Genomic DNA, 26,027 nt, shown 5'->3' with positions numbered 1-26,027 from the left:
AGTGAATTAGAACATGTATAATTTACCCAGTCAATGGAAGGGTAATTAAAGTCACCCAAAACCAGGGTCTTGGGTTGCTTCTTGATTGACTCAAGTAGATCCAAGTAGGCTGAGTGGATGTCCTGATTCATGGAGTGGGTCTTATAGCTGGCAGTGATTTGGAGAGGGGTCTTACCAACAGTCAATTACAACTGAAGTAATTCCAGGGAATCGTGCAGCATAACCAATCCAGAGGCAAATTTTTTATTAATGAATAATGATACACCACCTTCTTTAGTTCTCACACCTTCAGTTTGTGGTCTGAACGTGTAGAAGGAGATGTAACCTGGTATGGCTGGGGGTCCTCTTCGCAAGTTTAAGCCAGTTCTCTGTGTCTGCACAAATGTCAACATCTTCCAAAGTAAGGGCTGCTTCCAGTGAGTGCAGTTTCAGATTTAGACTCATAACATTTAGCAGCATAACCTTGAGGTTGCTTTTAGAGGGAATTTTTACATCAGGAATTTTGTTCTTGTGACATTACCTAAAAAGGCATTAATGGGGGTGGCAGGAGCCTTAGCCAGTAACCGAAATCCCAGGGGTGATAGATGGAGGAGACCATCTCTGGCAAAGCATTGAGGTCTGTCGAACATATCATCCCAGGCTGACAGGTACTGAATCTTCTTAGAATGATACCAGAAACTTAGCCAGTTGTTGAAGTCAGTCATTTTTTGTTTGCATTGTGGCATCATCCTAGGTGATGCTAATATGCTGCTTAAGGCTAAGGACATACCTGCTTGAGACACACAATCAGAGAACTCAGCCGTGTCTTTCTTCATATAGTCCAGTGAGGTATGTCTGAAGTCATTTACACCAACATGGACTATGATGGAGTCATAACAGTATATGTTGTTGAGACTTGAGTGCATATATGATGTGGCTGATCCTGGCCCCTGACAGACAGCTGACCGTGATCTACTCCTTAGCCAACCTGGTAAGATGGACATTTATGTGTCTCATAATAGAGTCACCTGTGACTAAGATAATTTGGTTTAATGTTATGCCTTGTAGGCTTATCTGATGAGACACTGGTGTGTGAGATGTTGTGTGCACTGTGGTCTGCAGGGGATGTATTGTGAGAAGAGTGCTTTGTGTTTGGGAGATCTCTGATGTTTAGGTAAGCTTCTGGAAGGACCTCTGCATATATGGGTTTATTTGTTGTTTGTTCAGTTGGTGCAGGAATTGTGGTGTGTGCGCTGACAACCTTCATTGTGTCAGATGTACTGAACAGTGAATGAGAGAGCCTGGATCTAGATTTTTAATATAGGTGCACCTCTCACATATTGAATTTGTGTAAACTAGAAGAAATGGGTTGTCCATGTACATGAGGCATTTGCTACATTGCCTCAAGATGCCCATGTCAACCAGGTTGGTTGGAGAAACTGGGAAATTGTCCATCCATAATGCTAGGTAAGTTTTAATGTGGTCAGAAACAAGGAGAGGACAGGAAGGAGTGGGTATATTAGAGGACAGGACAAGAGAAGTGGTCTAAAGTTATGAAGGGCGCTAATGGGTAAGATCTGTGTTGGTACCTCAGGAGCTTTGCTGAATGTATCACCTATCAGTGATGCACAATCACGAGAGCTCTCTGATGGAGCAACAGCCAAGTGCTAAGGGAAAATTTGCAGCCAGAAAAGTTTGCGTCTACAACTGCCAAGCAAAACCACCTCTGTGCAGTAGGGCTTGCAGGTGCACTTTGGGCAAATGCAGGGCTTATGTGGCAAATGTAATCAAACAGAATTAAACAAATTAACCAATAAAAAGCTAAAAGGGCGGCCATGGTGGTGCAGCGGTTAGCATTGGTGCCTCACAGCAAGAAGCTCTCCGGTTCGATCCTCGGCTGGGGTGCCTTCTGTGCGGAGTCTGCATGTCCCCCCATGTGGTCGCGTGGGTTTCCTCCGGGTGCTCCGGTTTCCTCCCACATCCCAAAGACATGCTGTAGGTGGATTGGACACTCTAAATTGGCCCTAGGCGTGAGTGCATGCGTGTGTATGGCTTCCGTGGAAGGTTGGGCACCGGGCTGGAAACTCAACACTGTAAAACTCTACTGCCACTCATGAGCGGACAGATGATCCACTGTGACGACACCTAAGCCGAAAGAAGAAGCAATAAAAAGCTAAAAACTGAGCCCTGTTCCAGTCAACATCAATCAGATGAGTTTTAACTGCAGGATCCTACCACAAGGATGAAGGGGAATCGTCTCCAACCAAAGGTAGCCTGGTTTCAATGCTCAAGTTACCCAAACAGAACTAGATTCAGCAGGTCTGAATTTAGTTTGTGCTACAGCAGTTAAAATCAGCAAAAATGGCTCAAATAGGCAATGGTACAGTAAATGCAGTTCAAAAGTGCAAAAGACAATGAATAAATTCTACACAAGTCATTATAGTGAACAAGTAGGTACCTCGGATTGATCAGTTGATTTCAACAGAGCAGTAGCTGGTGACCAAACTCTGTGGAGCTTTGTAAAAACATACTAGCTTGCTTCATGTAAATCTTTTTATAGTCTGCTGTTCTGACTTTGTGCAGTTAGCCGGGTCTATGTTTAACCATTGAATGACATTTGCATCATACAGCTGAACATCGAAACCTATCCATCAAACATTCATTCAACATTTATTTATTTTTTTTTTTGACAAGGAAAGTCACTAGTTAGCCAACACTTCCCCGTCTCACACGCCACAATATTTCAAATCTACCCAGGTGGGAAGTTTCGCGTTCCACAGCTCACTAACTATATATACCAAACTCTGAGACTGCACTACAGTGGGGAAAAAGGCAGATGGGGAAGTGTTGGCCAACTAGTTACTTTGTCGTTCACTGAAATGAAAGTTAGTTGAACGAACGTTCGATTGATAGGGTTCGATGTTTAGCAATTCGATGCAAATGTCATTAGATGGTTAAACATTGACCCCAGTTATCTTGCTTTATTTTATTGCAGTCCAGTAGTACATTTATATGTATTATTATACACTTTATCATCTATTAATCTTAATTGATTAGTTTGGCTGCTCACTACATGATACAGGAATTTAATCTTTCTTCATGAGTCATTTTGGTGGGTGAGCCATTTTGATATTCGTTTCCTGCTGCATTGTACCATTGTTAATCACAGTCATTCAGCCTTGCAAGTCATGTGATCTTTGTAATGATTACCAGGCTACTGCTGTTATAAATGCATTAGACTTTGCAAGCAGTTCTCCCTGTTTTGGTTTTATCACATTCCATCCTCTGTCCCAGCAATGTATTATATTAGGCTTTTATGAACATATAACTCCCAGTACACTATTAATTAAATCATAAGGAACAGAAAATGTTGCTCATGGTTAGAAACTGAAATTCAAGCTATTTAATTATGGGTACTTACATATTATCGCAACCACATTCTAAATGTCTCGCAACTATTTTCCTAATTGGTCATAATTGTTGAAAGTATGGAGGAAAAAGTAATTTTCCTTTATGTGAGTAGTTTTGACCTTATTAGTAAACTGCGGTGGTGGTGCTGTGGTAGCGTTGTCGCCTCACAGTAAGACGTTGTCCTGTTCGATTCTCAGCTAGAGCGTCTTCTGTGTGGAGACATGCATGAATGGGCAAACCTTCGTTGAAGGTTGTGCGTCAGGGCTGGCAACTCGGCACGTAAAAATCTACTGCCAATCATTAGTGGACCGGAGTTCCGCTGTGGCGACCCCTAACCGGGAAAAGCCGAAAGACACAAGAAAAGTAAACTGGATAGTTTTTGTATACTGTTATGCGGACTTCAGATGAGCTGAGCACCATGTGAAAGAAATGTACTGACTTGTTGAGATCTTCTGTTTACATCCTAGACTTAGTCTGTTGGCCCCCCGGCAGTGGTATCCTGTCTTATGTCGCTTAAGTGAGAGACAGGCATACTGGTAAAAGTATCATGTTTCTACACCTTATATTTCCACCTTTTTTATGGTTTAGGAGCAGTCAATCTGTACAACATTTCCGGGGAAGGGAATAGCGATAAGCGACAATGTCAGCGGTTGAAAGGAGTATTTTTTTTGGTCCCACAGCATGTGTTTTCCGGATCCATTTCTTGCTAAAGCAGAAAGAAACACAGTTGTAATCATGGCATAACTACTTATTTTCACAGTTTTACATATAGTCAGGTCACTCTGGCTTTGGGCTTAGGAGTAATCATTCCGTTTTACTTTTCACTGCTGTGTTCTGTTTGCACTGTCGGGTCCCCGTTTTTTATAATAAGATCTGTCCTTGAACGATGTCCAGCTGGAACAGGAATTTGGGGCTTACTACCACTCCTGGGTGATCACCCAATGTCACAAATAGCTGGTTAGTACGTTACCCAACCCCTGCCAATCCACAAAGAGTTATTGGTCCATAACTGCAAGAATTAAGAGACATGTGGAATGTGGTTGCGATAATACGCAAGTACCTAATTATGATTTTTAATGCAGTCCCATTTTGAGCATGATTGTTCAGTTTAGCAAGTTTTGCTTTTTCCCTGTTGCTTGATCTACATATGTATGCAAGGACAACTGTTATCATTGCCTTTTTACTTCAACAGTTCAGATTCACCAAATGACAACTTGAGCATCTAAAGTTCTTCATTTTATATCTTTATATCTTATATTTATATTCATTATATCTTCGTCTTAGTCTTCTTAATTAGCTGCTTTCTGTAGCAGTACTTAATCCGCTAGATGCTCTGGTTGCATATGTGGTAGAAAAGCATAGCTTGCTCCCTCTCTCTGCCCCCCCCCCCATCTTTCTTTCCATCCTCAATTTAAAAATGGATACATAATCTTTATCCCCCAGGAATTAGAGCTGGAACCACTTACTCCACTTACTCCAGTGTCTCACTGTATCATGTCCTGTGTAGTATGTTCATATTACAGATACCAACATTATTCTAAAGTAGGCAGGGTAAACCAACACAAATCTGATTTTGAAAATACAAATTACTTTTCCTGACCAGAGTTTACACTATGATAATTTTAGCCATGTATCATAGGGAAAAAAAACAGACTTCTGTAATGGTGTTAAAATTCTTGGCTTTTTCATCCATGAACACTTAAATCTGAGTGCAAATAATAAAACTGCATACTTTTTATATGCCATGTCACGACTAAAATATATCGAGTCAGAATCAGTTATCATTTAATTAAACTTCACAATGAAATAAATATATGATAAGAATAAGGTTTAGAATTGTGAAATGCTTCCTTTTGTAGGTTACTTCAGACATTTAATATTTACATTTTAGCTGCTAACAAGACTTCCAGTTTAAATTAATCTGATTTTCAAGCGTAATTCGACTGCTCTTAGACCCACTGTTGCACAGTTTAAAACAAAGTAAAAACTTCCTTAAATTTTGCAGATAATTTGAATTCTTAAAAAACATTGTTAGCATTGCTGTTTATGGCATATAAGTGTTCTTTGATGCGCTGATTTAATCTTTTGACCTGCCTGTATGGAAGGACCATTATGATCCACAAACAGCACAATTTATGATTATAGAACTTTGGCAGTTGTATTTTCCTTGAGTCTGAATTGTTTAATTTGTACATTCTAAATTTAAAACAGGCCCTTGCAAAAAGTACGTTTAAAAATACATTTTTATTTACTCATAGCAGAATCAAAAGCTGCATTTAATAATTGACAAGAGGAACATTCTAACTTGATTTTCGGTTGTTCCCCATTACCATTAAATAGTGTTTTTCGCCTAATTTATTCAGTAGATCTGGACTCCCTAAATCGAGCTTCCAGTTGTTGACTGTTTCTTGATTATGGCCTGTGTAATAGTATCACTGTCTAAACTGTACACTACTGGGAAAGCCTTTTTGTAATTAATGTTAGATCTACGATTGTTTGGTTGTATCCCCCACTCATGGGAAAGGGAGGTTGTTGTGTTTGATTAAAGGGAGTAGTCTTTGTAGGTTCATAGGTATGTACTAGAATAACAACCACAAGGACCTTTTTAAGCCTAGCCATGCACCCCAAATCTGTAACAAGTTCTCGTACCTTTGATAAGTGTACGCAGAGGCTTTGGCATGCAACATTCGGAAGCAGCGGCCCGGGAGATGAACCATTAAAAGTTTGCCCGTGTCCATTAGAGACATGTGCTAAACCAGGGATGAATTTCCTGTTCTCCATCCAGTTGTTCAAGTTGCATTTGAATTGGGTTAGGGAGAAATTCTGCTTCACATGGATGAGGAGCCTGTTCCAGAGAAGGGGTAGTCTGTGGGATACATGCCAGTGTCTCCAGCATGTCCTGTTTGTCACAGGCAAGGTTTAAGTTTTTAGACTGGGTAATCCTAGTGCTGTTTGTTTTGCAGATATGCAGGAGGTCCATCAGGATGGGGGTCTGACAATGCCTTGTATGCCAGGCATAGATCTTCCATTAACAGCCTGTAGGAGACAGAATACAGGGATAGGGCTTTGAGGTGGTCTGCATAGGATATGATACTTAACACCCTGTATTCTTTTAGTAAGGAATCTCTGTGGACATTTGTACTCTATGATAGGTCTGATGAATGCTGAATATAGTGGAACAGTGACCTCTTGGACCTAGATGCTATACCTTTGTTTATAAGGTACACAGTATAGAATGATTTACTCACTACTGTAAACATGTGATGGTCAAAGGCTAGAATACTGTCTGTGCGTGTCCCCACTTCCCTGACTACTGGGTCAACTCTTAGGGGTATGTTGTCAGTAAGATAGATTCCAGGGGTAGAGGACTTGCCAAAGGATGGTGTTATGCATTTTTTGCCATTTAGGTTTAGTCCACGACTTTTACACAAATTATTTGGCTGTGTCAGTCCTTCTTGGAGAACATTAGTGCCAGTGGGGAATTCTGTGACTACTAATAATTTGCAACCATCTGCAAATTTAGTCAGCCAGAGACCCTTGACATTGATTTCAGAGAAGTAAATGCCCAAAAGCAGTAGTCCCAGGAGTGGTTCCTGAAGGACTTCACTTGTGACCTCTTTGTAGAGGTGGACACCACAGTTCTAACTTCCTGGGTCCTGTTTGTGAGCTACCTGGCTATCCATCAGGTGACATAAGGGTTTATACATAACCTGTTGAGGGTGTCAATGCCCGAGTGAGGTATTGTTTCAAATGCTTTGTCCAGGTCAAGATATGCAGTGTGAACCATTTTGCCATTATCCATTGTGTTAGTGACCTCTGAGAAGTCCACAAGGTTGAGTAGGCATGACCTGCCCTTGGCAAAACCAAATTGGATTGGGTCAGTGTTTGGAGGTTTCCTATGTCATTTTTGATACTTTTAATAATAATTCTTTCCACAACTTTGCATATGAGACTAGTGAAACGACTATAGTTTCCAGGGCCTGTAGATGGCCCACCTTTATGCAGAAGGATGACTGTTGTTGCTCTCCATTCATGAGGCATGAAGCCTGTTTGGTGGCTACAACTAAATAACAATTCCAGTTGGCATGATAGTTCATGTTTCATGCTGTTTAGAATGCATCCTGGGATATTGTCTGGGCACACTGATGCAGTATTCTTGGGCTTAGAGAAAGCATTGAAACCTGTTCCCTAGTATAGTAGGGGGAGTTATATTTGAAGTTATTTCCTAAAGAGAGATAGTGGAGGAGAGAGGGGTAATGTTAGAGCTAAATTTGTCAGCCAGTAGGTTTGTTATGTTCTCTAGCTCAGTGTACGTGGCTCCATTGACAATGAGCTCTGCACAGAATTTTGTATTGCCTTTGAGGTTACAGACATGACTAATGAATGCCTTAAGGTTGTTCTTGACCTGGGGTGCCAAATTTACCTCAAAGTTGGCTTTGGTAGACTTTAAACAAACAACTCAAAGGGCAAATAATTTGATGATAGTGCTTTTATGCTGCTGGGTGCTATGCTTCCCATTTTTTTTTTTACGTAACTTCAGTTAAGATATGTTAACAAAGGTTTCATTGAAACTTGTCTCCCTAAATATTTTGTCTTAATTATTTTATGAATTATAATGACATGTCTTTTTTAGAGAATGGGTGACCTGTATATAATGCCTTCCTGATTGGAGAACGATATTCTCCATCAGTTTGTTAATATACGGATAATGCCCAATGAAAAACAAGTCTGTCAAGTGCCTTGAAGCTCGATAAAAAAAACAAAAAAAAAAACTTCACTTACTGAACAGTGTGTGTGTGTGTGTGTGTGTGTGTGTGTGTGTGTGTGTGTCTGTCGTGTCTGTGTGTGTATGCTTGCTTGTGTGTGAGGTGTGAGAGACGAGAGAGAGGGAGACAGCACAGACCGCAACAGGCACATCAGTATAGCTCCATTAAACAGAAGTGTGAAACTCTGTAAGTATGGTATTGTTGACTGACTGTAATACTTCGTGATTTATCAGAAATGGTATTATGTGGCAAAGTGCAGCACTATACGGTAAAATCAGTGAAAATAGTGTTGTCAGTGAGTTGTTATGCCTTGCATTCTGTTATTTATTTTTTTCATTAATTTGCTCACTGTAAGACATTTGAAGTGTATTAATTTGACAGAATTGCGTAACTGGTGTGTGTGTGTGTGTGTGTGTGTGTGTGTGTGTGCACATTAAAAACTTCCACATCTTATATTATGCAGGTAAAATACTTCCTCTGACAGCAATGACATGTTAGAGCAAGTTTGAAACATTAGGTGGGGGAACTATTTTAAGTTTTGTGTATAAAGATACAGTAATAAAAAATACAAAACTGTTTAAGATAATCCATTCTATGAGAGCAATGCTGCCTTCATGGGTGTGTGTTTTTGGGGAAGTAATACCCTTTCAGGGTGTAGAGGCTTGACAGTGCAGCGGCAGAGGGCCTGTGCAACCTGGAAGGGCATTATTTTCTCCGTAACAAGCATCCTGGAGGGTGTTACTGCTTGCTTATATGCTGAGCCTGTGCTCTTGCAGCATGAATGTAACTGTTATGAAAGAAAGGCTTTCTGTATAATTTAGAAGTTATAGTGTGACTTTTCAAATGGTAAGTTGTAGCTGTATCCAAAAAGTGTACTGCTTGATCACTAAAACTGAATGTGAAATCAAGTCTTTTATTTAAGGAGTCTTTCAGAGCTGTGACATCTAGTTCATCGTCAACCAAAAAATAAATTATCAGTAACACATCTATATAGAAGAACATTCTTATCACTAGGAAAAAGAGAAGTTCTTTCATTCACATAAAACCAAGTTGTTGAAGGTTGTCCCCATTGCAATCCCACAAGTTTGTTTATAGTGTTTATCTTGGAACACTAAAACTGTGTTCTAAAATTAGCAATGCTAAGATTGATTTGGTTTGCTGGAGATGGTTAGTAATAGCTGAGAATAAAGGTCTCACTACATCAACTGTCATCCTGTGTGGAATCAGTCTAGAGTGAAGGTAACATCTGCAGTAATCAAATGTACAGTGTTCATTATTATATCACTGCTGCAGTAGCTACATGGGTTATATTCTGAGTAGAGCTTCACTACAGAAGGGGGAAGTCCTTTAGTGAAAGAGAAGTTGATTGTATGAGCAGTAGGGCAAGACTCTTGTCTGCTGTAAGTGTTTAATTTGAGAGCTGTCAAAAACCCTACAATAGGAATCCGTAGGGGTCCATATTCTTGTGATTTTAGAAATCTCCAGTGTGAGCCCATTGATGCCATCTCTGATACGGATGGACATGGCAGAGGTGGCCCCCTTTTAATGGATGCTGAACCAAAGATTGAGGTGGCCCACAGAATCAGGAATTCTGGGACCCTTTTTTTGGGCAAAAACAGTGCCAACATTCCTAAAAGCTTTCCCAGCTATCTACCTCAGGAAGCCGGCGGGAACCATTTATCTTTCCATTCACCTGCTTGGATGGCCTTCACAGGACCCTTGGATGAGAGAGAGAAAGAGAGGGACTATCTAGAGATTATATTGCATCCTTTTTTTCACTCATTGCTCCCCTTTCCCAAACTAACTGCTCTTAGACATTCTGCCCTACCAGCAAAATGCATCCAGAAGATAAATTCTGTGTCTTCCAGACCAGAGAGGTTCAGAAGTCTATTCAAGATTCTTTTTAGTACCAAAGAAGATTAAAGGACCTCAGATTTATTCTAGACGTTAGCAGTATAAATGTGAACATCAGAAAGTTTCTAGGCTCCTGGCTAGGAGTCAAGTCATTATCTGTTCAGCACCCTGCCCTTCAGTGTCACCACAGCCCCCTGGGTGTTTACCAAGTGGCTGGCATTCATGTAGTTGAATGACTGACTCCTCGCTGCCATGACCAGAAAATCTCTTCTCAAAGCCAAAGACTACTTGTAGCTCTGCCTATCCTTGGGCAAGTCTGTAATCTATGAAAAATCAAGTATTCATCCATTGCGGTTCATACTATGCCCACCGGACTTCTGTATGTCTTTCATCTTCCTCTAATGTCCAGGTTTTTACAAAAAATAATGTCATGGCAACTTTTATCTGAGAGTGTGGTTTGCATCATTTTTTTCTGCAATTCAAGAGAGTCTATTCGCAGATTATACTGGAGTAAATGGAAATGCTTCTCCTTGTGGGGGCAGCACAGCACAGCATTGACCACTTCTTAATATCAGTACCTGAAATCTTTCAATTTCTTTTAGGCATACTTGATAAAGTTTCCAGTTATTCAACGATTAAAGGTTCATTTGGCAGCTCTATCCAACTTCCATAATGGCATTGGCTTTCTTTCCATTCCTTCTCACAAGTTGTATAAAGCCTTTGGAAAGGAATCTTTTTTTTTTTTTTTTTACCTGCTATTAAAGATCTGGTTCCACTGTGGGAACTCAGTTTTCTCTAAGAAGCCTTGTCAAAAACTCTATTTGCATTCTCAGCACAGGTAAAATTCTTGTCCTAGAAAACTCTGTTTTTGGTGATGGTTATGTATGCTGGAAGAGTTTTTGAACTACAAGACTTTATCTTCCAGCCCTTTTTATTTAATTTTCCATTAAGATAGTGTCCTTCTGTACGGATCCCTCCTTTCTTCCCAGGATTGTGTCAGAGGATAATTTGTATCAGTCTATTTATTTGCCTATTTTCTTCCTGAACCATTCTAACTATTTAGAGTACATTCTTCACACCCTGAGCATTCATAAGCAGCTAAGGTTCTGTCTTCATAAGATAAAAACATTCAGTTAAGAAAAGCAATTGTTTATCTCCTTCACTGCAAACAAATTGGGGCAACACGTATCCAGGTGGTTATCAGATTGTGCTTCCTTTGTCTATAGGTCACAGAACAAATCTTTGCCAGCCAAACCAAAAGATCATCCTACAAGGGTAATCACTACTTCTACAGCCTTTTTCAGAAATTCTACTGTAGATGATATGTGTACTGTAGCAAATTGGTCTACATTTCACAGTTTTTCCAAATATTATAAGTTGGGCATCTTGTCAAATCCAGGTCTTGTTTTAGGGCAAAAAATCCTAAAGAGTGCCTGTCATGATGCAACACGGATTACTAATAGCTTGGGATACCGACCCATCAGTCAAATTGGATGAATAGGATATGGAAGTCATTTACTTAACATATTGCCTGGATCATTTCAACCTTCTGTGTTTATGACCTGCACCCCCCCCTTCCAAACTGTCATTTTCTGAGGACCTGTCAAACCATTTGGAAGCAGTTCTGCCCATTTCTTCTACATTCTTTCATGAGTTATGCCCTCTGCTGTTAGTCAGCATACTCTTATTTGAGGAAAGTCATTACTTAGGGGGATTATGGGAGGGAAGATCTTAAAGGAACTCCAGGCTTGCAGCACTAGCAAGTCCAGATTGGATTTGACAGGCAACTTAGTACCCATCAGTTACATCAGACACACTAGGATTTAAGGCTCCATCCTTATAGTAAGTACATAACTTTGTATTTTTTTAATATAGATTTAATTGATGGCATATAAAACGTAAAACTGAAGCCATAAACTGATATTTTGATACTCTGTATCTGTAACATTTAACTGTAGGAGACATAATCACATCTATGGTACTTGCAGCTGAAGATGGACCTGGAGCATCATTAACACTTGACATCTTAAGGAGTCTCTATTTAAGCAAGTTGGGCAACTTCCTGCCTAGCATCTTCCTTGAAACACTACTAGGTCCATGTTGACATCTGAAGTAATGATACTGCTTGTTTGTACTTTGAAACAAACAAAGGTATGGCATCTAAGTCCAAGGAAGTCATTGTTCCACTGTATTTGGCATTGATCAGACTTGTCTTTGAGTACAGTGCCCCCTTGGTATGTACCTAGCCAAGCATATCCAACAGTTGTAACGTCCACAGAGGTTCCTCACTAAAAGTATACAGGGCATAAGTAAAATGTCCTATACAGACCGCCTCAAGGCCCTATAACTGTATTCTGTCTCCTTCAGGCTTTTGAGAGGAGATCTATGCCTGGCGTACAGGGTATTGTCAGACCCCACTCTGATGGACCTCCACAAAACAAACAGCACCAGAATTACCCGTTCTAATGATTTAAACCTTGCCTATGATATAAATAGGAACTGCTGGAGGGACAGGTGTGTATCTCGGAGACTAGCCTGTCTATGGAACAGGCTCCCGATCCATGTGAAGCAGAGTTCCTTCCTAACCAATTAAAGTGCAACTTGGACAATTGCATGGGGAACTGGAAATTCATCCCTGGTTTGGCACCTATGTCTCTAATTGACACAGGCACCCTGTAAAAGGTTCATCTCCCAGCCCCCTGCGTAGACTTATCAAGGGTATCAGAAGTTGTCAGAGATTTGGGGTACATGGCTAGGCTTAAACAGGCCCTTGTGGTCGTTGGCCTAGTAAGCACATATGAACCTATGAAATCACAAGTGCTAGTTGTCAAGACAGAGCTTGGTAAACTTTGGCATTCTGTCCTTCCTGCTACTTAGAAAAAGTTCTGATTTGCCCACTTAATAACAAGGTCAGATATATCTATTAAAATATTTAGTCATGGCAGATTCTGCATTAGTCCATCTTGTACCAAAGTCTTGTTCTTGGAAGTTAACAATGAAGTGTGTGTGAGTGTGTGTGAGTGTAGTACATTTTAAGTATAGAGGTAAATAGTTCAATGACTGTTTGGCTTGTAGTATCATTCAGTTTAACAATTTCCAGGAAACTTAACAGTAATCAATGTGTAGCTAGCAGGTAGACAGCATCTAGACGCTTGAAAAAATTATCTGCGTCAACGTTGGATGGCAGTCTTCTTGGAAATCAGTAAAGCCCTTGATGTCATATTTGATTGTTGTTTTGGTATGAGTTACATGTAGTATACTGCAACATTACTTGTTTGGTTTTGCATCTGCATGGCTGGCTGAAATAACATCATGTTCTTTCTTTAAACTTCATGGTTCCAGTATATGGCTCATGAATTTTGTTCAGCATTTCTTGTCCAGCTGATTTGGTACACTTAAGTCTTCCATCTTGATTAGCATTCCAGTTATACAAGCTACCTCCTCTTCAAACAAAAAATGCTGAACTTCCTTCAGAGTGGCACTTTTCTGCTCAGCTCAATTTCTCATGGAAACTTTGTTGAACACTCATCTTTAGACATTTGTTTCAGTACTGCTGTGAACGCTTCCATGCTTCTTTACTGTCATTGGTAGTTGAGGAATAAAACATGCAACTTCTACTTCATCCCTGAAGAGATAGACGTTTTTTGCTTGTGTGTGTGCGCGTGTGTTTGTGTGCGTGTGTGTAAATGTTGAATTATCCCAAAACAAAAGATAATGAAACTAAACTCAATGATACCATTCTTCTAAAATTCAACATCCTGAAGAACTTAAAATATTAAAACAAAAATGCCATTCATCTAAAACTCAACAACTTACAGTATTGAAACAAACAAAAAAAAAAATATCACAAAAGAAAACAATTTCCTTTTGTGATTGGAACACTAAAACACCAGGATACGTTCAGTTCAAATTTGTCTGAATCATGCCACTGTTACAAGAAAAGCTTTTTTAAAGGTAAGATGTGCCCCCCGCTGTACCTTTCTAATGCACTCTAATAACTTGCAAAGCAAAAACACTGTAACCCCTAATGGAAAAACCTTTAGATTATCTTGCATTACTATAACAGACACTTATCCATAAATATTTAATGCTGTATTCATGTGAACTTTTATCATTTCTATGAACCAAACTTCACAGTCATTCACTTCATCGATAAACAGCTGACCTTGATTGAGTGAAACACACACACACACACACACACACACACACACACACACACACACACACACACACACACACACACACACACACACACACACACACACACACATATGAAGTGACTCAACAAGTCTGCCAAAAGCATTTTGAATTTTTGGCTTGTAAATAAGTTGTAGAGTATATCTTTACATACAGAAGCATTCTTTTCAGCTTTGATAGGGTCTTAACAGGATTTCTTGAAATATCTCTCTGCCTTTCTCTGTGGCACAAAGTAGAATTGCAGTGAGCTTGGAGAAAGATAACGGGTAATGTAAGATTTAAATTTCATTTGTAAGTATTGTTTTAAGGGGTTTGGGATTTGGCATAATGGTAAAGGTGTTTACTTCACAGACACAAAGTACAGAGTTTGATTGGCTAGGCTTAAAGTGGCCCACAAGTGTATATATGCATGCGTGATATGGAAGAAAGACATAGTAACATACTTCCCGTTTTCCCCTTTTTCTTGTAAACTCCGTGGATAGCAGTGTCAGTCTAAGAGGAGGCTTTGACTCGAGAGAGGGTAACTCCCCAGGGCAGAATATCATCAGTGACATTAATGCTGCTGGGCCTTTCAGTCATTTGTGCTGCAGCTGTTTGAAACAATTGTGTTCAAAAAATTGTTTTGTTTGTGTCTTTCAGCTTTTCCCAGTTAGGGGTCGCCACAGTGGAACTCCGGTCCGCTAAGGATTGGTAGTTGATTTTTACGTGCCGAGTTACCAGCCCTGACGCACAACCTTCAACGAAGGTACGCTCATTCACGCATGTCTCCACGCAGAAGACGCTCTAGCTGAGAATCAAACCGGACAGCGTAAGAAATGCGTAGCTTCCAGTAGTTGTAGTAAAGCTCCATACCTTCATGTGACTTGATTTGCCAAAACCCCAGTTATCTTCTAGTACAAACCAATTATTTGTCAAAAAACTGAAAGTTTCCTGTTACTTCATTCGGGTGCATGAACACATTTTATTAGGTTTAAATCCAAAATAGGCGTGCTATTCACACAGCCTTTAGGCTCATTCTTTTCAACAGTCACTCCCACAATTTCCATTCAGTGTAATTCATGTACAGTTTTATATTTTACTGATGCTGGATATTCGTATGCATGAAGTGACGATATAGGATCTCATCATGATTCTTACCGGGTAGACGTCCTAGACTAGCAAATAAAACTAAATTGTGCAATAAACAGTTGCTTTTCACTTTTGCATCATGCGTTCTTTCCTAACTGCTAGCTTCTGACAAATCAAATGACCCAATATTGAAATAGCTTTTCTTCCAACTGTTTGAAATTTGATCCAGTACTACTGATTCTTGTATTCACAAGAAAGTATAATGTCTTATGACATGGATACCTAAATAGCATCTATGTAGAAAGATGTACCCTGTCTTTAGATTCAGAAATTGAAATGCTTGAGCAGACGTCATCTTATAGTCTGTTCCAATGTCTATTTAAATTAAATTATTGCATTCAGGTATCACATTCTCACTTTTTTTCAATATATTTTCAGTTTTGTACTCTTACACTGGACTTTTTTCCATATTTGTTGTACTACTTTTCAAGTCCTGTAGATTTTTTTTTACCCCATGTATTTTCTTTGGCTGTGAATTATATTTCTGCTTTTTGCACATTACTGAAATAATTTCACTTACCACAGAGCTTATCTTACAGCGGACCCATGCAGGACACTTGTCTTGTGCTAAACTGCCTCATTTAGCCCTGGAAAGTTGGCCGCATCCAATCTAAGCTGCCATCTTAGTTCACAAATGTCTAAGTGAATATCCAAAACTCTCCCCTGTGGGTCCTTTGGCATATGTTGGATCACCAAAAATTTAAATACATTATTTTTAAACTGATGTAAATGCTTAGCAAGTGCATTTGTTAATCTCTTGTGTTTTATATCCAACAAATGCTCTGCTCTTCTGTTTTTGAAAAATCTAGGTGTCTTTCCTTCATAAAAAGTTGGACACATGAGACACTTAGCTAAATAGACCACACTAGCTGTGTTGCAATTAAAATATCCATTTAGCCTCAAAATTTTCCCATTTAATACAAACTTTTCCCCTGTCTCCAAAATGTGGGTGCAATAATTACAATGTTGACACTTGAAATTACCTTTTTGTCTGACCGTACCCTTTCCATTGTGTGAATAAGCTCTCTCAAATATATCTTTAAATGATATATCCCTTTTGTAAATAATTTTTGGTCATCCTCCCACTTTATGGGCTATATTCGCATCAAATTGTAGTATATACTAGTTACTATATATAATGTCCAGTATCTTCAACACATCCTGATTAAAACAAACAATTAATCCCATACCAAAATTTGGATCCATAGGTCTGTTTGAGACACCTAAAGGGTCTTTACCATAGACCAAAATCGGTCTGTAATAACCTGTGTTCCTTTTATCAATCACCTCTTGACTTACTCCCTTTAATAAGGCCTCCGGATATCCTCTTGATAACATATTCATAATAAAGCTAACCTCATCCGGAAAAGCTGTGTCTGAGCTGACCATTCTGGCTGCTCTCACTAGCTGTCCTTTCACTATAGACTTTTTCTGGAAGGGTGGATGTGCGCTAGTGTATTCCAGATAGGAATTAGAAAATGTCTTTTTCCTATGAATTCTTGACCCTAAACTGTTGGACCTTGCATAAAATAACTCTACATCCAAATAATTGATTTTTTCTTTACTATATGAATATGTGAATTTCAAAAAATCAACTGAATGATTGATACATGCGTAGAATTGCTCCTTTTAGTTTCCTTATAAAATTATGAGGAAATCAATTGATTTTAACATAAAACGTTTTTTATGCATAGATTTTTGTTTAACATTGTTATTGTATGAATTTTAATATATGAAATGTATACATGATTTGAGATTTCATTTTATGCATTGCATTTAATAGAATATATAATGTTAAGTTGTCAATCTCGCCTTCATTCTTGCTGGATGGGTTCGGAGCCGATCCTCGGCTCCGACTCGGCACTTGCTTCAGCTTGAGAACTCCTTTTACCAGCTCGAGGCAACCCTATATCCCATGATGCAAGGCGGAACTACCTCAGATCTCGTTTGCCGCTTAGCGAAAGAGGTCTCCTTTGCCAGCTGAGGTAAGTTATTTTCTTGTCAAAAGAGAAAAGCTTAGTTAGGGTTTTATTTCCCTCTTGTTTCCATTTTTATAGTCTAGTAGTGTGTTACAGCCCACCCTATTCCCTTATTTTTCAAAACTTTTTATTTCCTTTAGTATAAAAGTTTAGTTAGGCCTAAAACCCCATTGGTTAATCCCTACCTGTGTGTTGTGTGTTAGGGGATTAATTGTGTGTGTTTGTTGGGGTTTGTGTGTGACTTCCTCTAGGATAATGTCCAAGGAAGGCAAGGTCTCAGGCTTCAAGAAGTGTGACTCGTGCTGTCAGAAAATGTCTCTGACAGACGGTCACACTTCTTGTGTTTACTGCCTGGGGCCTTTGCACCTGCAGGATTCCTGTGCTTTGTGTCACTCTTTTAGCCAGAGAGTCCTGCAGGAACGGAGGAATAAGCTTATCCTCCGTGGCTTACTTAAGCCAGAAGGTTCTCCCTCTAAAACAGGGTCTGGGAAACCTTCTAAGCCACCGAAGGCTCAGGCTTCAGTATCCAAGCCTCCTTCGGTGGCTCCGGCTCCGTCGGAGCCGAGATCGGCTCCGGCTGGAAACGATCTATCTACTTCAAAAGTAGTGGGTTCGGCACTGACTGGTTCCGACACCCTGTCTACTGTGGCCTTGTCGGCTCCGGCTGGAGCCGACACCTTATCCAGCATCGGAGCCGAGAAACCTTCGGCTCCATCTGGAATTCAGGGGACTTCGGCTCCGATGACTTCGTCCCGAAAGAGGTCTTGGTCCCCTTCGTTGCAGAGTATCCACTCGGCTCTGGGGTCTCCTCTTTTGTCTGAGCGGAGCCATCGGAGCCGATCTTCGAGATCTTCCAGGCTGTCTGACCACGATTTAGAGAGGGTGGTAAACAGGCTGTTGAAGTCGCAGGCACTGGCCCAAATGCTCCATAGCCCGTCTCAACAGACTTCGGCTATTGTCTCACCCCTTGAACTTCCTCCTCCGACTCCACACCAGAGTTCAGAGCCGGAGCTTCTCGGGACAGCGACTGTTTCGGCGCCGGAGCCGATACATCCTTCGGCTCCGTCGTCCTCTGCTCCGATCTCCTCCTTGAGGCCTTCCTTGGAGGGATCCGGTCGTCGGGTTTCCCTTGTTGGCTCCGAGGGGTTAGTGGCATCGGACCCTTGTCCGACCCCGCTCTCCCTCTCGGGGCTTCGGCTTTGGTAAGCTCGGCACCGACATCGGCCTCGGAGCCTTCCCTCTCAGTGGAGCTGGGAATTCCTGTATCCTCGGATCGGGGATATTCCGGCCTCCCGGGGAGGGGAGCCTTTGAGGTGATGAGGAGTGTCCTGGCCTCTGAGCCAGGTCAACGGTCCATCCCTCTAGCTCCTCCCTCTTCAGTGCCTGTAGATGCCTCTTGCCAGCCTCTTGCTCTCAGGCCCAGGGATCCATCGCCCCAGGTTTCCCCATTGGGAATTTCCTCCTCTTCCGAAGTTTCTCCTGATCCAGCAGGTGAACCCCCTCGGAAGAGGACGTGTAAGAGGAAACACACAGACTCCCCCGAGTCTACTACATCGGATACCGACTTAGATGAGTTGGAGGGTTCCCCACGATCCCCCTCTGAGGATGTCTCCTTTTCAGACATCCTTGAGCTCCTCAAACAGAGTGGGAATTGGCCATCCATTGATCCCTCCGAGGATGAGTCGTTATACCTGGAGGCTTTTGGATCCCGACCCTCCACCTCCTGGGTGTCTCCACCTTTTGACCCACTTATGCAGGTAGTGGCTCGGAAGGCGTGGGCGGCTCCAGATTCTGTGGAACCTGTCCCCAGGAGACCATCTAAATTTATCACGGCCCCTACGGACAAACAGTTTCTTTCCAAGGGCGTCTCTGTGGATGCTATGGTGGTGGCGGCGGCCACTAAGAAGGAACTGGCGGATCCTTCAGTACCTGTCCATCCTCCTAACAAGGATTCTAGGACCATGGACAGGTATGGAAAGCGGATGTTTTCTTCAGCGACCTTTGCTATGCGTTCGCTGAACTACCTTTGTCACTTTACCAGGCTTCAAAGAGATATTCTCAAGGAACTGGGTGAAGTGGTCCAGGATCCTTCTGCTGCTGGGGCTCAAGAAAAGATTGCCTCACAGCTAGCAATCCTGAATTCCCTATCCAACTCCTCCATGCGGCTCATATCTTATGCGGCCGATGGAGCGAGCAGGGCCGCAGGCACAGGAGTTGCTCTTAGACGCCAAGCCTGGATGCGGCTTTGTAATTTTGCAGACCCCTTTAAGGCGTCCTTCACCAATACCCCCTTTGATGGTTCGGCTTTGTTCGGACCTCAGGTGAAGGATACCTTGACCAGGTGTGAGCAGGACGGTAAAACTCTTTCTGCCGTTGGAGTCCATTTTTCCACTCCTTCTAGACCATATCCCAAGGGTCAGAAGAGGGGGGAAGATGTGGTTCCGCAAAGCCCAAGGAGCTACACCGGACACACGTGGTCAGTTTACCCCCAGAGGCAGAGGGGGTAACAACAATAGACGCCGCCCTAGAGGCAGGGGGGGGTCCTCAGAACCAGGGCAACAGGGAGTCTCTTCCTGAGAAGCCCTTTCAGCATCCCTGAGGTGTTGCCCGACTGTCCACCCTTAGAGGCAGTCGGGGGAAGGATTTCGCTGTACCCAGTAGCCTGGCAATCCCTATCACAAGATATGTGGGTACAGTCGATCATATCCGAGGGTTACAAAATCCCCTTGAAGGTATCCGTGCCTCAACAATCCCTTCCAGACATCTCACCCGGTCAAAGGGTTTTGGCAGAACAGGGGGTTTCAAAGCTCCTAAAAAAAGGAGCCGCCCAGAGTGTGCCGGCAGACCAGGTAGGATCCGGCGTCTACTGAGATTCTTTTGGTCCCCAAAGGACGGGAGATTGGAGACCAATATTAGACCTGAGCAGTCTAAACAGATTTGTCAAGAAGGCAAGATTCCGGATGGTCACGCTTCAGTCCATTCTGCCCTTTCTGGGCAAGGACAACTGGATGTGCTCTATAGACCTTCAGGACGCGTACTATCACATAAAGATTCACAGGCGCTCCAGAAGGTTTCTCCGCTTCGGCTAGGGACCAGTCATTACCAATTCAGAGCCCTGCCCTTTGGCCTCACTTCAGCCCCAGAGTGTTCACCAAATGCATGGCAGTGGTCACAGCTCATCTGAGACGTCAAGGATTCCAGGTGTTTCCTTATTTGGACGACTGGCTCCTCTCCGCCACCACCAGGTGTCAGCTTCTTCAGACCAGAGACTACACTCTACAGCTTTGCAGGAGTTTGGGAATTTCAGTAAATTTGAAAAATCTTCTCTGCTGCCTTGCCAATCTATCACCTTTATAGGCGCAGAATTAAACACCGTCAGAATGTTAGCCAGACTAACAGATCAAAGAATTCTGGACATCCAAAAATTTGTTCGGATTTTATTGCAGAGCAACAAGGTCAAAGCCAGATTTATACTGAAGGTACTAGGTCTTATGGCTGCGGCCATTGTTCTACTACCACTGGCTCGCTTCCACATGCGTCTTCTACAGTGGATGCTATTCACACAGTGGTCGTACCACAGTCTCCCGATGAGGCACGAAATCTTAGTCACACAGTCGTGCAGAACTCATCTGAATTGGTGGATATCTTCCCTCTTCTTCATCAGGGCCGACCCTTTGTTTCCCCTCCTCCAGTTGCCACAGTCACTACGGATGCCTCTCTGATCGGGTGGGGGGGGCATTATCAGGGCAGGATGGTCCAGCGGCCGTGGCAACCCATAGAACACCATCTGCACATAAATCTCCTGGAGATGAGGCGGTGCTTTTAACGTTGCAGGCCCTCAACGACTTTCTTCCCACGGGGACTATTGCAGTACAAACGGACAACATGTCCGTGGTCTGGTACATCAACAAGCAGGGCGGGACCAGGTCCTATCCGTTGTGTCGAGAAGCTCTCAGACTTTGGCAATGGGCAATCTCCTCTCATCGGTTTCTGATAGCAACGCACATCCCGGCAGGTCCAACCTCTTGGCGGACAGGCTGAGCAGATCCATTCTGATGCCTCACGAGTGGTCTCTCAATCAATCTGTAGTGGATCAGATTTTTCTGCAGTGGGGCACTCCTTGTTGCGATCTTTTTGCTACTCCTCAAAACAACAAGTGCCCCGATTATTTCACCCTCTTTCCCCTTCCAGGCCAACCCATGAGAGACTCTCTAACCCAGGATTGGCCCCGGGGACTTCTGTACGCTTTTCCTCCTTTTCCCTTGATTCCACAAGTCATTCAGAAAGCCACCGTTTTGAGAGCCAAGTTGATTCTCATTGCCCATTATTGGCCTCGACAAATTTGGTTTCCGTCTCTGCATCGTCACCTTCTGGTGCAGCTCTGGCATCTGGACCCATTTCCGGATCTCTTGATCCACCAGTCGGGTCAGCAGCACCGGGCCATTCATTCTCTCAACCTCACTGCTTGGTTGCTCCACTTCCTTCCCTAGCCAGGCTTCCGATGATCTCTGACTCCGTCAGAGACATCTTAGTGTCTTCCTTAAAGTCGTCCACTAGGACTGTTTATGCTAGCAAGTGGCGACGTTTTTCTATTTGGGCAAGTTCCAAGAATATTGATCCATTTACTGCTCCTGTACATTCTGTTTTAGATTTCCTGGCGGAGGTTTTTCATTCAGGATCCTCGTCATCTACAGTTGAAGTACAACTGGCTGCTATTTCCAAGTATCATGTTGGCTTGCATGACAATAACATTATGTCTCATAGATTATACAAGGCCTTTCTGAGAGGAGTTTTTCTCCTAAAGCCGCCTATAAAGCATCCTCCTCCGCAATGGGATCTAAACTTAATGTTGGCATCCTTGATACTACCTCCCTTGAACCGTCTGCTTCATGTTCTTTGAAGTTATTGACCTGGAAATCTATATTCTTACTTGCTGTCACTTCAGCAAGAAGGGTTTCCGAGATTCAAGCTCTCTGCATTCGTTCCCCTTACTTGGTTTTTCATAAGGACAGGGTATCATTAAGAACGAACCCTTCCTTTCTCCCCAAAGTTGTGTCTCAAACCAATATTAACCAATCTATAGATCTACCAGTCTTCTTCCCAAACTATTCCGACAGAGCTGAACAGAAGCTTCATTTTTTGGATGTCCATCGTCAGCTCAGGTACTATTTGCATAGAACTAAACAATTCAGAAAATCGGACCAATTATTTGTCTCCTATGCAGAAAACAGGATAGGTCTTCCAGTTTCTAAAGTGACCTTATCCAGATGGTTGACTTCCACCATTTCCTTTGTGTACTCTCTCAGAGGCAAGCAGCTATCTTCTAAACCAAAAGCACACTCAACCAGGAGTCTATCCACTTCTGCAGCCTTTCAGGATAGACTACCCATTGATACTATTTGTGCAGCAGCTACTTGGGCCACGCCTCATACCTTTGTCTCTCATTACAAGTTGGACTTGGCCTCCAGAGATAGGACCAGTTTTGGTTCCACAGTTCTCAAGAGTCTGTTCCATTGAGCCACCCGGGATACAGGTGCTAGGGACGCGGTCCCATCCAGCAAGAATGAAGGCGAGATTGACAACTTAACATTTAGAAGTTATGTACCTACCATAACGTTCCATGTTAGTTGTCTTCTCTTGCCTTCTTTCTTGCGCCCCTCCCTCCTTCCCCCTGGCCTGGACAGATCTTGAAGAGTTTCCTCTTCTCAGGTTGTTCCCTCCTGAGTCTTCAATAGAAGAGTCCTTTGTTAGGAATTTCTGTGTTCCTAGTTCTACTAGGTTAGTCCTTAGCATGGTATGTTAGCTACCAAACGAGATCTGAGGTAGTTCCGCCTTGCATCATGGGATATAGGGTTGCCTCGAGCTGGTAAAAGGAGTTCTCAAGCTAAAGCAAGTGCCGAGTCGGAGTCGAGGATCGGTTCCGAACCCATCCAGCAAGAAAGAAGGCGAGAGAAGACAACTAACATGGAACGTTATGGTAGGTACATAACTTCTAATTAACGTACAAGTTTTTGTTAGTGAACTTTTTTTCACATTTACACACTATGACTTGTAAGGGCATAAAATGCAGTTTATTACTTATAAGGTAGTAAAGTAGATTTTGCTTTAAGATTTAATGAAATAATTAATACTCATTATCCAATTAATGATTTTGGATATATATGGCTGGGTTCTTTTTTAGTACTTGTATCCATTTTAAAGTGTTCTGATGAAGTCCCTTTTTAAGTTAAGGGATGAAAGCGCTTAACCTGTGGATTTTTATTGTGAATACATTTTTCTGCATCTACAGTGGTTGTGTTGTCTTGCGTGGAATGGCTTTGCACTTCTGTGGTGGTTCTACACCTACAGCATGTCTTTGGGATGTGGGAGGAAACCGGAGCACCCGGAGGAAACCCACTCGGCCACAGGGAGGACATGCAGACTCCGCACAGAAGGCACCCCAGCCGAAGATCAAACCGGAGAACCTCTTGCTGTGAGGTGACCGCGCTAACCGCTGCACCACCGCAGCCACCCTATAGATATTTTTTACAGTGTGCCTCTTAAATGTTTTGCATGCTATTCAAATTTTTCCCTCATACCAGTGAGTCATTTTTATCTTTCCTAGCTTACATTACTTGGCTTTATTTTTTAAATCGGTAACATGTTCTAATACATTTCAGGATACCTTATATCCTCATAAAAAATAAGTCTGGATGTATAGCAGATTTTTTTTTCTTTTTTGTCTTGATAGTTTGGAACGTTTTCTTTTAGTATGCTGTCTTTCCCTCTTGAAACTAAAACGTGTTCTACGGTTTTATGTCTTAATTTTAAAATGGACTCATTCAAAACACACTGCATTTATTGGGTTTATCTCTTGTAGATAGCAGAGTAGAATGTTGGAACATATCCTGATAACTGCAGTCCCTGAATAAGTAATGTAGTATAGATGATACTTGTTCACTTACACTGTTAGAAGGATTTCCAAATTAAGATTCATATATGCGCTAAAGTTTGCTTTCACTGAACTCGGCAGTTCTAGAATTATAGGATCTTGGAATGGACACAAGTATTGCAAGTTCCACAATTTACTGACGATTTCAGATGTCACTGAGGTATGCACTCTGGAGATGTTTTCACTGAATATGCTGACAAGTTCCTTGTTGTCTCTGTTTTTCTCCTCTCTTTTTGCTCTAAGTCTGTACTGACCATCTAGCTGTTCATCACAGCTGCCCTGCCGATGCATTTGTCCCTCCCTTGGAAGGAGCCATATGGCTCATTTGCTCCTTGGGAATGAGTGGACCAAGAGTGAGACTATCATCTGTGTAATGGAACTGGGTTTTGCTTGTAAGCCCCCCCCACCACCACCACCATATTATGCCCAGCAACCTGATCAAGTTTGGGCACACAGTGTATGTCAGGGAGGATGTGCTGCTAACTTCTGTGAATGATGTAACCCTTCAAGACCCTCCTGCCTTCCATGAAGCCAGTGTTTCTCATTCTCCAAGGACTGTAATATTGGACTCTGCATCCCAGTCATATGCCCTGCACCCCTCTCTCAAGTGCCCAAATCAGAAATCAAACTCTAGTCACCTAGATTGTAGTCAGGACTTTAGTCTTTATTTTCATTAGAGATGTTATATATCTGATTTTATTATCAACAAGTAAAAGGTTAATATTTAGAGAACTTGCTGTGTATGAGAGGAATGCTTTATTATTGCTGTACAGATTGCTTGCCAGTAATAACTCATTTCATGTTTTGCATTGCTTAATATGTTTACCAAGAAGCCCTAGATATTACCTTGATCTGTTTAGGTTCATATGTATGGGAAACAGTTTGTAAATCCTTCTGTGATGCCCAGTTGCCTTACCTAATTTTCTGTTTTACTACTTATACCAACTTGATTTGGCTGAAAAGTTAGAATGCCTTTGCACTTGAGGGAAATCATTGTCTATTTTACAGATTTTGATGCAAGTTTCATGCTGATTTTGCTTCCCCCTACATTGTAAAAACAGTTGTCTAGTATATGATCACACCACATTAGAAAATCAAATGAGTATAACCTGCCATCCGTATTCATTCAAAAAGTTATTTTAAGTCTTCCTTGTAAAGGTGTACTCAGTGTAGTGGGCATATGCATGATTTAAGTCACATACTGAAGTATTGTCAGCAAATTCATGCATTTCTTAAGAGTCCAGAAATGTGGTGCTTTCACTACCTGCCGTATCTTTGCTGTGATAGGACCCTACTAAACTTGTGCATTAGTTGCCAGTTTTCAGACTCATGGCTAGTACCTGTGAGCCATTACTGCTGAATAATAACAAATATTGTCCTTGGTGTAAATTGAAACAGTGCCACCGATTTTTATATCAGCTGCTGTTACAGCAACTATATGGGGATCTTTAACTGTGATTTGTGCGGGTTTTAGTGATACTAGGCACGTGCATGTTTCATTGTAGCATATGTCCTGACTCTATTTATTATTAAGGCACCTTGCACTAAAATCATATTTGGTCTTGTCAGTAGCTCACACATTACTGCTGAGTTTAAGTCACCGAGTCTATATTAACTCAGCGAAATGGCATTAAAGTGAATGCCATTTTACCGACACAGCCACACCGAAACCCTAGGTCACTGACTTTCTTCCCATGGAAAAAAATCAGTAGACCAACACAGTATAACAAACCACTTAAAACATTGCAACGTGGGGGGGCTGTGCCCCCCCTCCCCCACACC

The 26,027-nt window shown here is 41.9% G+C and overlaps 1 protein-coding gene across 2 annotated transcripts in view; it reads left to right on the top strand.

Annotated features, from left to right (window-relative positions):
• LOC122802461 (E3 ubiquitin ligase TRAF3IP2-like) overlaps positions 1-26,027 on the top strand; it is a 1,503,042-nt gene that overhangs the window by 724,693 nt on the left and 752,322 nt on the right. The gene's annotated exons all lie outside the window — the stretch shown is intronic.

The sequence above is a fragment of the Protopterus annectens genome, chromosome 5.part0, assembly GCF_019279795.1.
Source record: "Protopterus annectens isolate FY-2018-M chromosome 5.part0, PAN1.0, whole genome shotgun sequence".
NCBI lineage: Eukaryota > Metazoa > Chordata > Ceratodontiformes > Protopteridae > Protopterus > Protopterus annectens.
Note: the sequence above shows the minus strand (reverse complement) of the source record. Positions and strands in the feature narration are given on the sequence as shown.